This window comes from Globicephala melas, chromosome 5 (assembly GCF_963455315.2).
Source record: "Globicephala melas chromosome 5, mGloMel1.2, whole genome shotgun sequence".
NCBI classification, from domain to species: domain Eukaryota; kingdom Metazoa; phylum Chordata; class Mammalia; order Artiodactyla; family Delphinidae; genus Globicephala; species Globicephala melas.
Genome location: NC_083318.1, coordinates 139132169 through 139145783, shown reverse-complemented (window position 1 = coordinate 139145783; position 13615 = coordinate 139132169). Strand labels below are relative to the sequence as shown.

Genomic DNA, 13615 nt, shown 5'->3' with positions numbered 1-13615 from the left:
GTTAACATTCTATTCCATTATAGGTTATTATAAGATGTTGAGTCTATTTCCCTGTGATATACAGTAAGTCCTTGTTGGTTATCTATTTTATATATAGTAGTGTGTATATTTTAATCCCAAACTCCTAATTTATCCCTCCTCCTCTTCCCCTTTGGTAACCATAAGTTCATAGTTTGAAAATATACATAAACCCCTATGTTCATTGCAGCTCTATTTACAATAGCCAAGACATGGAAGCAACCTAAGTGTCCACTGACAGATGAATGGATGAAGAAGATGTGGTACTTATGCACAGTGGAATATTACTCAGCCATGAAAAAGAATGAAATAATGCCATTTATAGCAACATGGATGGGCCTAGAGATTATCATACTAAGTGAAGTAAGTCAGACAGAGGAAGACAAATACCATGTGATATCGCTTATATGTGGACTCTTAAAAAAATGATACAAACAAACTTATTTAGATCTATTTCTTGACCTCTCTTCTGTTCCACTGACCTGCTTATCTATTCTTGCACCAACATGACACTATTTTGATCCCTGTATGCTTATAAGCCTTGAAATCACACAGTTTATATCCAATAATTTGCTCTTTATTTAAAAGTTGTTTCATACATTCTAGGTACATTACATATTTGTATAAATTTTAGAATCAGATTATAAATTGCTATTAAAAACCCTGCTATAATTTCACTTGGGATTCATGATGAACCTACAGATAAATTTGGGGAAAATGGACATCTTAACAATATTGATTCTTCTGGCTCATGTACACAGTATATATCTCCATTAGTTTAGACCTTTAATTTTCTTCAGCAATATTTTTTTAGTTTTCGTGTTTCATTCTTCTACACTTTTTCTTAAAGTTACCCCTAAATAATTTATATTTTGGAGGCTACTGTAAATAGTATTGCTGTTTTATAAATTTAATTTTAATGAATGATTATCATTGCTACTATGTAGTAATGCAATTGACTATTACATATTGACTTGTAACCAACGAACTTCTTAACTCACTTTTTTTAAGTAGATACTTTAATGCCTGTATCAGGGGTCAGCAAACTATAGCACATAGGCCTAATTCTCTGTCTTGTGAGTAAAGTTTTGGTGGAGCACAGTCACAACTTACTCAGTATCATCTTTGCTGCAATGGCAGAGATGAGCAGTTGCAGCAGATGCTGGTCAGAAAGCCTGAGAGATTGGCTGTGTAGTCCTTTACAGAAAAAGTCTGTCAAACTCTAGTCTATATTACACATCCTTATCACGGTCCACCATTAAGTAATGACCTAACACTTCATTTAAAGTACAGTCTTGTAACAAAATACTTCCGTTTCTCCTCCCAACTTGGGCTAATATTGTCATACATTTTATTTCTACATGTGTTATAAAGCTCCCAATGATGTGTAACTATTATTTTTGCTTTAAACAGTCAATTATATTTTAAAGAGATTTAGAAATAGAAAAAATATTTTATTTTCATCCACATATTTACCATTTCCTCTGCTCTTTATTCCATTGTGTAGATCAAGATTCCATCTGATATCATTTTCCTTTTGCCTGAAGGACTTTTTTAACATTTTAATTTATTATAGTTCACGTCTACTGGTGACAAATTTGTTCAACTTTTATATATCCGGAAAAGTCAGTTTTGGGGGCATTCATTTCCTAAAGATATTTTTGCTGGATATAGAATTCTAGTTTGACAGTTTGGGTTTTGTTTTTGGGTTTCTTTATTTTTCCCCTTTAAGAACTTTAATGACTCTGTGCTACTTTTTCTGACTTACATGGTTTCCAATGGAAAGTTCTGCCATTCTTTGCTCCTCTGTACCTAATTTTCTTTTTTCACTGAAGGCTTTTCAGTTCTTCTTTTAATCACTGTTTTAAGCCATTTAATTATGATGTTCCTTGAGATAGTTTTTTTCATGTTTCTTGTACTTAGTACTTTGAACTTCTTAGATCTGCATTTTTATAGTTTTCATTAAATTTGGAAAATGATCTGTCCTTATTTCTGCTCCCCACCTATCTCTTCTCCTCTGGGGACTCCAATTAAGTATATTTTAGACAAAGTGTATTTTCATCTCTCATATTGTTTTTTCCTCTCTAGAAGTTTTATATGGGTGTTTTTTTGTGAGTTTTAAATATGTTTTTGGTTTCTCTTCAACATGTTTCCTCTACCTTCCTGAATATATGAAACAGAATTATAAGTTTACATCTACTAATTCCATCATCTGGGCATTTGTCAGTTTTGTTGTTGTTGTTGTTGTTGTTTTTGCGGTACGCGGGCCTCTCACTGCTGTGGCCTATCCCGTTGCGGAGCACAGGCTCCAGATGCGCAGGCGCAGCGGCCATGGCCCACGGGCGCAGCCGCTCCGCGGCATGTGGGATCTTCCCGGACCGGGGCACGAACCCGTGTCCCCTGCATCTGCAGGCGGACTCTCAACCACTGCGCCACCAGGGAAGCCCCAGTTCATTTTTATTGATAGATTTTTGTCTTAGCTATGGATCTATATTTTTCTGTTACTTTGTATGTCTCTCACTTTTTTGATACTATTTTCTGTGCTAGATATTTTTGTATTTCTATCAATATTCTGGAGATGTGTTCTGCAGTGCAGATAAGGTCCTCCAAAACAATTTTAAACTTTCAGTTTTCTTAGGTGGGCCCAGTGTAGCCTATAGTCTAAGGCTAATTTATCTTAGTATTGAGGCAATCCTCTCCTAAGTAACATACCTTGTGGATGAAAAAGCCTCCCTTCTCTGGCAGCTGAGAACACAAGCTCTTCTCAGCAATTTGCGAGCTCTGAGGGTCAGGAGTGGTTATTTCCCCGTATCCAGTAAAGCTCTCACGTGCATGACCTGATGAGTATTCAGCCAAAAATGAGGAGACGCCTCCAGCCTCTGTAATTCTCATTCCTTCCAAGGCATCCCCAGATGCCCGCCTGTCTGCCCAGCCTGGGGAGACCACAGGACCCGCTCCTTCTTCCAGAAATCACTCCCTGTGCTGTCTGATCTTAGACTCTGATTGCCAGTATTTCATATACTCTCTTCTGTGTATTGGTCATTTCTGGTGGGAGAGTAAATCTGGACCATCTTATTTCAATTTGGCTGGACCATGTATGGTTTTCAGAGTGTGTTTTTAACACTTCGAAGTAATCTCTCCCTATTTCACTTTATCCCACCTCTATAAGGTGTTTAAAGGGAGCATAATTATATTCACATTGAACCTTTGAGGAAATCCATACTATCTATGATCACCCCACTCCTTTGGTGGAAATTCCTGCTCTAGAACCCAGCTCCCTGCATCCAACCACATGTTTTCTCTAGACAACCATGTCAAAAAATAGCACTTGTACTTTGAAAGTAAATAGCTTTGTATTTTTTTAAAAAATCATTTATATATGAGGTGATTATATGCATAACCTTTTCCTTAATGCTTTTGTTAAATTATTTCTTCTAAACACTGTTCCCATTTTCTTTTCACATCAAAGATTGAATCATACTCATCTGGAGCTAAAAATTTCCAAATGAGTTGGAAGATATATGAATATAGAATTGACAGTATGTTATTAATGTCATCTTATCAAACACACTGTTCACTCTGAACTTTCTGCAGCTATTTTTTGGATTTTTGGTGTATAAATCTACTGCTATGGTTGATGTACAAAAATCAGACAAAATTTCCAAGGTCAATTTTAAAGGAGGAATTGAAAAGTAAGTTTGCCAAAATATTATCCTCAGTAATGTTTCAGGAAAAGCAAGTGATTTTTTTCAACAAAATAAAAAAATATTATTATAAATACAATGCATCTTGTTAAAAAGATTAGAAAATACAAAATAAAAAGGAGAAAAGACTAAAATTACCCATAATTTCAGAATCAGAAAACTATCACTAACATTTTGGTATATTTCCTTCCAGTCTATTTTTCTCTATCGTATAGGTCTTTGTATGTGTACTTTTATTATAAAATAATGTAATTAAATTGTACATATTTTGTAAACTTGCTTTTTCTTTTTCTGTTTTAACTCAGTTAACAGGCTTCTAATAGCTTCAATTCTCCCTTTTTATAATTTAATAACGAAGTTATGCTTGCATAAACATCTTTCCTGTTTAAAAGCTAGATGTTTATCACTGGCTAATATTACTAAGCCTAACAACTGAAAGGAACGAGTCAAAAGTTTATAAATAGAAAAGTCATTTTTATTTACAAAGAAAGAAACAGACACAGTATCCAAAATTTTCGTCTGCCTTCCAAATAAAACATTCAGGATGAATATTTACCTTTGGGTAGTTATTTCTGGAACCTCTTTGTGGTGGACAATTTTTCTAAAGCTTTGTTTCAGGAACTTGCCCTTTTGGGTTTTTCACAAGGGGCTGGTAAATGTGTTAGGCCTGCCAGGGCCCTGGGAGATGTCACTCATAATGACAGCTCTCGCTGTGAGTGCCAAGTGTCACAAGGACTGAGGCAGGATCCAGGTGGCAGCAAAGCCTGTCAGAGCCCATAAGTGTCCCGACTTTACAGGAGTGAAGAAAACTCCTGTTACTCGGTAATGCGTGAAAGAAGACAGTATTCACGACGTGCTTTCCAGTACAGATGGAGAATGAGGTATTCTCATAAAGAGAAATACACATTTTTTGCTTCTGTGTTTCCCAATCAGCCTGACCTAAGTAGTCAGCTGGGGGCCCTTGTTACAAATCCAGATCCCTCTCTGTTCCAGAACCACTGAATCCAAGTCTCCAGGGAAGATTCTACCTTTAACAGATTCTTCCCCAGGCAATTCTAAAGATGTGGCCAGTTTGGGGGGGGAAGCAGCACTCTATATGAATCTGCTTTTCTCAAAGTATTAAACTTCAGCAAATAATGTCGTCCTCGAGCTGTACTGAATGCATTCATCTCTGCTGAGCCAGAAAAGGCATTTCACAATCCTGCTGGATTCCTAAGAGCAGCATTAAGAATACACGTTACAAAACTCTTGCAAGAATGTGTTTTATGTTACGTGTCTTTTGGCCACAATAAAAAAAAGAACATACATTATGATGGAATTTTGTAGGTTATAAGAAATAGAGTGTCCTGTTCACCAGATATTTTTAATAGAAATTCCACGTAAAAATGCTGTTCAGGTGACTTCGGGGTGTCCTGTAGCTGTCCCACTTGACTTGATGGTGAGCAAAGCACGGTTGTTATCAAGCTCTAAGTTAGCTTGTGTACATTTATTTGCAGCAGTGATGTGAAGCATGCATTTTGCTTTACCATCTCAATTATTCCTGCCATTTCTTATGAAATAACTCATTACTTTCTTGCTGACTGGAGTCAAAACTCCTTCAGGGAAAAGCCAGTTTCTCTATCAAATAAGGAACCCCTGAAGAGAACACCATAATCAGATTTACCAAGGGATGGAGACAGTGGGAGGGAAAGTAAAAAGGATTTGCCGGGGCTTCCCTGGTGGCGCAGTGGTTGAGAGTCTGCCTGCCGATGCAGGGGACGCGGGTTCGTGTCCCGGTCCGGGAAGATCCCACGTACCACGGAGCGGCTGGGCCCGTGAGCCATGGCCGCTGAGCCTGCGCGTCCGGAGGCTGTGCTCCGCAGCGGGTGAGGCCACGGCAGTGAGAGGCCCGCGTACCGCAAAAAAAAAAAGGATTTGCCCATCAGGGTAAGGGAAAGGCACAGAAATACCTGTTGTGAGATAAACACCTCACAATAGTGAATATGTACAATAAGAATACAGGAAAAATGTTCTCTCCCGGGAGAAATTTGTCTTCTTCTAAGGCTCCCAGATGGTGGCCTTGGAATATCGCTCACCGGCAGCCCAGAAATATGGACCAGCTTGTTGCTAGGTTGCCTGGTTACTAACAATTCAGGCAAGCCCAGTAATTCCCGACTGCAATTCACTACTTTTCCTGTTTGAGGATTTTTGGGGTTTTTTTGACCCTTTGATAACCTTACCTATTCCTACATTTTCGTCCTTACATAAGATTGTTTTCCATTCCAGCCCTTTTAATAATTATATGTCGATATACAATATAGTAATTAATAAGTAATTGGTAACAAGTGATTGGTAATGTTTTTGTTAAAATTTGCTCCCGTTTATTTTTTAAAGTGCATTTTACTTCATAATACAAAGAGAGAAGAGCGTAGCCGATTTTTCTTCCAGCAAGGAAGTAGCTGTGTGGATAACAGCATTGGTGCAGAGCAGGGCAGGGTCTAATCTGTGTAATGTGAAATGAGTTGCCAAATTTGGGGACACACGCTTTGAGCTTTCCTTCCTTTAATCAGTAAATTGACTAAAAAGCAAGCGCATGTATGGTCCTTGAGATAAGGCTTCGAAACACTGCAAAAGAACAAGGAAGACAAATTCATTAAATGTCATTTCTTTCAGTCTGGCAGACAGACGATAAGATTTCTGTTTTCATGAATTATAGAGCATGTGTCCTGCTCTTGGTTTTGGGAGCCTGAAACAGTCAAAGCTTCCTCTCCATGAAACTTTATCCTCATCCTTAAATATCCATGGTTATTTTCATTACCTGTTTACTTTCTTTCATCAATTCTTTCAGTGTAATAGCATCAATGACCTCAGCAGCTGTTTTACATATAATGTACATCAGTACTTGTTACATTGTTATATTGATACTTAGTATATACACTGGTACATGGTCCATTCTCTCCCATTGTTTCGGGGTATATATTTGTGATATGGTGACTTATAAGAGGAAATATATATTTAGTATTTTGTCACAAAACCTTCGGGATTTCCTAAGTGATAAGAGCAACAAAGTTGTCTTTTATTTGTTGATGAGGTGGGTTTTGGACTGGCCTTAGGTAACCTAAGTGTGAGGACTGGTGGCCAAGAAAGCCACCTTGGGCTTCAAGGACTGGAACTTTCAGCCCCACACCCTGGCCTCCAGGGAGGACAGAGGGCCCGGAGTTGGAGGGCACCAACAGCCAATGATCTAATCAATCATATCTATCTGACAAAGCCTCCTAAACACTCAGAAGGACGGAGTTCAGAGAGCTTCCAGGCCAGTGAACACGTGGAGATTCCAGGAGAGCGCGTGCCTGGAGGGGTGTGGAAGCCCCATGCCCTTTCCCCGAGCGTCCTGTGCGTGTCTCGCATTGGTTGCCCTAGGCTGTATCCGTTTATAACAAACCGGTAATCTAGTAAATGAAATGTTTCTCTGAGCTCTGTGAGCTGCTTTAGCAAATTAATTAAGCCCCTGGGAAGCTCTAGGTTACAGGCAGTCGGTCAGAAGTACAGGTAACAACCTGGGCTTGCAGCTGGCAACCTGAGTTGGATGGCGTTGTGGGAACCTCCAGTCCGTAGCCAGTTGGTCAGAAAACAGGTGATGATCTGGGCTTGCAGTTGGTGGCTGAACTGTGTATGTTTTGGGGGTGGGAGGCCTTGTAGGACTGAACCCTTAACCTGTGGAATTCGATGTTCTCTCTGGGTAGATAGTACCTGAATTGAGCTGAATTGTAGGACACCCAGCTGATGTCCAGACCATTGCTTGTTGGAAGTTCCCCCTCGCCCACCTGTTGGAATTTGAGTGCAGAGCCATTTTAGTATCAGATTGTGCTAAAGTTTTCAAGGAATTCTTATTTTTTCAGGTATAAGACAAACCCTCGTATATCATTGTGACGGCACCTTTTCTGTCAGGAAAGGACTACACAGGCATTGAATCCGTTATTTCTACAAAGCTATTTTGCAGTATTATGCATCGTAAATTTTGACAAAAAGTAACTCGCCAAACTCAAATGAAACTAACCACATTATTGACCCATACTGGTCCCCAAAGCCTTCCATAAACGTGACTGGTGGCCAGGGTGGGGGTGAGAGAAGTGACAGCAGGGAGGGCTGGGTTCCTACAGGGTGAACTGTGGAAGGACCACTAGTTACGAATTCACCAGCAGACCCTTCCAAACACCGCCTCACCTGCGAAAGAAAACTCATTCTGAGAGATGGAGATCATTCCCACTTTACTGATAAAGTTACCAAGGGTAAGCGAAATCAGATGTGGCAGTGCGGGGAACTCTTCTGTGAGAGGGATTGGATCACAAAACTCTCTGCCTTGCACTTACCCATTTTACCAGATCACACTTAAGACGTTAAGAAACACTGTTTTCTTATCAAGCCACGGTTATTAATATCCAATACTGCCCCTCGGTCTACATTATGAAATACGGCCAGTACCATTTAACTCTCAAAATGTAGGCTCATTAATTTCCTTAATTAGGAAAGTGACTCATCCTATCATATCATGAATTACAAAACCACAAATTGGAGTTGGAGTTGACATCTCCAGCAGCAAAAGTTGATACGGCCTGCCATGTTTTAAATAAAAAATAAATTAATAATAATATGATATTCACTTCTCTATGTAAAACCAGTACGGTTACCTAGCGGACATTCATATTCAGTGGCATGGTAGAATTACATTATATTACGAATTGAAGTTTGTAATTTATTTCTATTAGGAATTTTTAGGCAATAGCCTTTTACCAAAAGCATCCAGGTTAAAAAAAAAGACTGCCTTGAATATAACTCTGATTTTCTTCACATGAATCATCCTTAGATAAAAGGCACTAGGGTGAATTTTGGATGTAAGTCTTCTGAAAAGTCAACCTAGCAGCGTATCACAGTATTGGAATTCTAGGACTGTTCTTGAAGATATTCCTGGTGAACTTTCCTCCAGATTTAAAGAATCGATTTCTACCCTGGCTCAACTCACAGCTCCTGGAGGGGCCATCTCAAATACATCTGCCCTAGCCCACCATGACCGCGGACCCTCTCTACCCCCTCTCCTACTGCTGTCTCCACGTTACCAGGCTTCAGCCGGGGTTGCCCTTTTCCCTCTCCCACCTCCTTCTTCCTCAGAGACTTTTCACAGGCTGTTTTCTCTGCCTCTAAGGATCTTGGTAAGGCAGGCTCCGTCTTGCCATTTGCACCTTGACATCACCTACTCAGCAAAGCCATCCCTGACCGCAACCCAGAGAATCCCACCATTATTTGTATTACCTTGCCCAGTTTTTTTCCTTCACCACACCTGACTTCTTAACAATTCTTTACAGCAAATTTTCACAATATTTCCCAGGAGTAGCAAAAGGTCATAACAGTGTCACAAAATGTAAGAGCTGGAAGACATTATCTACATCAAAGACCTCAGTGTCAGGTCACGAATCTTAAAGTCCTAGATGCAGAAGTAAGTAGGTAATCGAACCTCACTCTGTTGGTCAGTGTCAGTGTCAGACCAGCAACCAGCCTGCTGCCTCGCCTTCGTATAGAAAGCGCTGAAGAAACTGAAGCTGCTCTAAAGGGAGAAAAGGAGAAACAGCCTCTAAAGGGAGAAAAGGAGAAACAGCCTCTGATGTAAACTCTGCTTCTTCTTCAGTGGTTTGGCACTTAGAACACCCACCCAAAACCCATCAGACCCTACTTATCCTATTAGGAATCCTCTAACCTGTACAACTAGGGGAAAGGGAGGGATTAAAACCCTCAGGACTGTTAAAAACTGCAGATCATGCAAATGATATTAAAGAAAATATGAAGACTGGAAAACAGCCAGCTGCCCCAGCTCTGAGTGCTCACAGACCTCAGGAGTTACAGAGATCTGTCAGCGTCAGACTGGAAGAAGGAGAGGGTCGGGACCAAGAGAGAGGCGAGAAGTTTCCTTCCTTGCCAGTAACCAACCAAAAACTATTTTTAATCAGTAGAGTTATCAGGTCATGGAAGAAAGTATATTTTCAAATGTATATTGTGTTTGCAAGGTATATCGAGTATCACAATCACATCTACAGCTTCAACCTTTCATGAAAATAAAAATAAAACTCAAAAGTGGTGCACACGCTGATTCCTGTCATTCAAGACTTTTCTGCCTAATTAGGCTAAGTTGGAATCGCTGGACCAGAGTCCACTCTCATGATTTTCTCAGTGACGGGTGAACAGACAGGTGATTCGAGGGGCAGTGGGTGACGAAAAAGGAGCGGCTCAGGCCGAGGTAAAACGGGAGGTCCAGGTCCCAGGTCCAGGAGGCGCAGAAGGGCCAGACTGGAGGGCGTGAGCACGGAAGCTGTGTTTGAACTCCCTCGTGGGTGGAGGTGCAGAGGGGTGGGAAAGTGCTGAGCTCACCGTTCTCCAGCGTTTGCTACCTGCCGTGGTTATTCTAGGTGCTATACAGTTCTCTCTCACTTATCCTCACAGCAACGCAGAGAAATGGAAAACTCAAGCTCAGAGGGCTTCAGTCACCTGTTTGAAATCCCCCAGGCTGAAAGTGATGGAGCTGGTGTTCCAATCCAGTGGGTGTTCCAATCTGGTCTTGTGCTTCTCTATTCAACACTGTCTCTCAGGAACGGAACCAAGAAAGGAGGTTGGATTTTCATGTCCTCAGTGCCGACGCCAACATGGTCTCAGTCAGCAGCCACTAGAAGAGGAAGGAAGAAAGGAAGGCAGGAGGGATGGACGAGGACTTGCGGCGAGGAGAGTTAGGGAGAGCCTGGCAGAACCATTCGGGCAGCACAACCCAAGGCAGGGCCACACGCAGGCCCGTCAGGTCATAGCTGCTTTCCCACGATCAGGACTTCTCCTCTGGGCCTTAGCTTGCAGATATGTGTTGTTTCTTGCAACATTTATTTCATGACAAGTCCCAAATTCGTGATTTTCTAAGTATCTCGTTCCTTTCACAATTATTAGTTGGAATACTTTAAAAAGAAAAAAAAAGCAAACCAGCAACTGGTACTATTTGGTAACTGGAACCTTTCGAAGGGGAAAAGCAGAAGAAGCTTAGAATTTCGTGCTTTCCAGGTGACTGGCCCGGGGCAGTGGGTGCTTCCCGGGTCCTTTGACTAAGCAGACCCGTATGGCCACCACTCCAGGGAAGCCACTGCGGCCCACCCAGCAGCCCCAGGGAGTCACATCTCTGACTCACGCCACAGAAGCTGGGCGTACCCCTAAATACGCCTGAGGTCTTGAGGCATGGCGGGAGGCGCCGTAACTTTGTGTAAAGCAGGCAGAATAGAGGATTATGGAAGAGCTGAGTAAACAGAGAGGGCTTAAACATGCTCACCTCCCCGTAAGCCACCCTCATTCTGTGACGCATTCATCAGAGGAGCCCCGCACTCTGGTGGCCCTTTGGGAGGGCACCTCAGTCTAACCCTGAAGCCCAAATGGGACCCAGTGATGGGTACGATTTCCCCTTCTCCAAAATCTCCACGTCGACGGAGATGAGAAATGCAGGCCTCCCCTCATCTGTGGAAATACACTTCCATCATGCCTTAGCCCCAGCTGTCGGGAAAAGTGAGACTCCTTTTGTCCTAACAGGACCCAGCGTCTCTTTCTGATGCAGTCCCTGTCATTCATAACTGCCGATTCACATGGACCTGGAACACCGTTTACGAGATGACAGCATTCTTTTCTGAGTAGTGTTTCTCACAGGAGAGAACATAAATCCAGCGTCTCACCACTGACGTTAGAATCCTTAAGTCATGCCCTGCTCCCCTACCCGACTCTTACCGTCTACTTCTGTGTCCATCACTGGTTATTTTGAAATAATGAACTTAATCCAATGGATCTGTTCTCAGAGGTGACACTTCTGGCCAGAGACGATTTTGAACATAGCTTCTGTGTCCTTGGTATTAATAAAAAAATAAGCAATTCACAATATTTAAATATCATCCTAAGCTTTTGATTTGAATACAAATTTCAGATGTGGAATCATTAATAATCAAAAGAATGTACAGGGATGTATTTTTGGTGAGCCATCCATCTGAATTTTTAGTAACTCCATGCACAATTTGAGGACCTAATCCAAAATCATGGAGCAATTGTGGTTCGTAGACGTTTATGTTATTTAACATCTTTAGTTCTCAGTTTCCTCACTTTTAAGATAAAGAAAGAGAATCCACATTTCCCATGTAACCATGACTCTGTGATCCGCCTGATCTTATGAAAAGCTTATCAGAAGCTGCATTTTGTATCTGGGCTTAGATGACTATCGTGAAGGAAACGTGAGGTATCCGTTTATGTGGTCTGTTCTCAGAATTAATGAGAAAGACTGAAGGTGCTCACGTTACTCGCTGGAAAGCAAAGGACACTTGGCCTCACTTTTCTGTGCCTGTAGGTCCATGCAGGAAAGAGGGCTGTTGTTCGCAGTACAGCATATGCAGAGAGGACAAGAAGGTAGATCAGCACCTGTCAGTAAAAGGCTTTGAAGGGAAATGATTTGGGGAAGATTTGTAAGTCCTGGTAAACACCGTATAGTTTAGGAGACACACACAAAATTCATCCTAATATGAGTTGTCCATGAAATCCAGACGGCTATGCTTGCGTGGGTGGTCGCAATGTCTCGCTGAAGTTTGAACATGGGCACAGACTGAATTCAACATTGCCATGCATATGAGCTGTTACCTTTCTCCTTTTTTTAAATGTTATTTAATTTTATTTTTTTATTGACGTATAGTTGATTTGCAATGTTGCGTTAGTTTTAGGTGTACAGCAAAGTGATTCAGTTTTATATATATATATATATATATATATATATATACACATATATATTTTTTTACTTCAGATTCTTTAAAAATGTACATGTTTACTTTTCCACATATTATTTGCTTAAGATTTATTAATTTAAAAAAGGTCCCACGTAATGACTATAATTTAATGTCATTAAAAAAATTTTTTCCTCGCAAGAACTAATTACTGTGAGAAACTTTTGTTAATGCTTATCAGTAAATCAGACTAGAAGAGAATGTCATTTTTTTGCTCGCCAGTGCCAAAATTCCGGATCGTAGATACATGACAACTGTTATGTTCTTATGCCAGAGTTTGAAAATCTTCTGTTTATTTTGTTTTCTCAGACTGATCAAGGCCAAGTTCTTCATACAAGAATAAAGGCAACTTGCCGATGATGAGTTTTGGATCTAATGTGTTTTCCTGAATTTGGAAAGACCTTTTATGGACTCTGCAATGCCTACAGCACAGAAGTATAGATTATGGATATCCGTAAGTGTGTTTTTAGTTCTTTACTGTTAAATCCTTTTAAGATGATTATGAATATTACACAAACCACAGTAAAAATGAGATACCTTTGCCGCTCGTTTGCAATTGCCTTCTCCTCTGCTTTTCTCCGGAAAGGGACACCTGACACGCGAGGGCAGACGGGAGGGCTCAGGTCTCAGCTCGCGCTCTCCTTGGCCATACGAGAGGTTTCCTTCTCAATCCAGCAAGGTTCCTGGCGACGGAGCACAATCTTTCAGCAGTGCTGCAGCATACCTGTTCAGCTTGAAACATGCCTGTGAGGTAGGCGCCCAGACCTCGGGGCCCAGGACAGAAGGCCCCTGGGGAGGCAGCGCAGGAAGAGACACGCAGAGGGCCTGGGAGCAGCCATGTCATCACAGGAAGGGACCAGCCCCCAGGGGAGAGAGCACAACTTCAGCCCACAGACAGCTAGCCACTGGCGTCTAACCGCGCGCGGCCTCTTTATGCTCCTTTCTTTCCTTTCCTTTTCTCCTTTCCTTTCTTCTTCTATGCATTTTCTTCTTCCGGTTCCCTTCCCTTTCTCCTGACCACTCATCCCTTTCCTCTGGCACACCTCCTGAGCGCTTCTTCTCTCTTTCTACTCCTGCTCCAGC

At 41.4% G+C, this 13615-nt stretch overlaps 1 long non-coding RNA gene across 1 annotated transcript; it reads left to right on the top strand.

The window, feature by feature from the left end:
• The first annotated feature begins 271 nt into the window (after nt 1-271).
• Nucleotides 272-13301, top strand: LOC132597327 (uncharacterized). Its single transcript, XR_009563869.2, has 3 exons — nt 272-381; nt 12842-12986; nt 13119-13301. It is a non-coding gene; the product is annotated as an uncharacterized lncRNA (long non-coding RNA).
• Nucleotides 13302-13615: the final 314 nt, after the last annotated feature.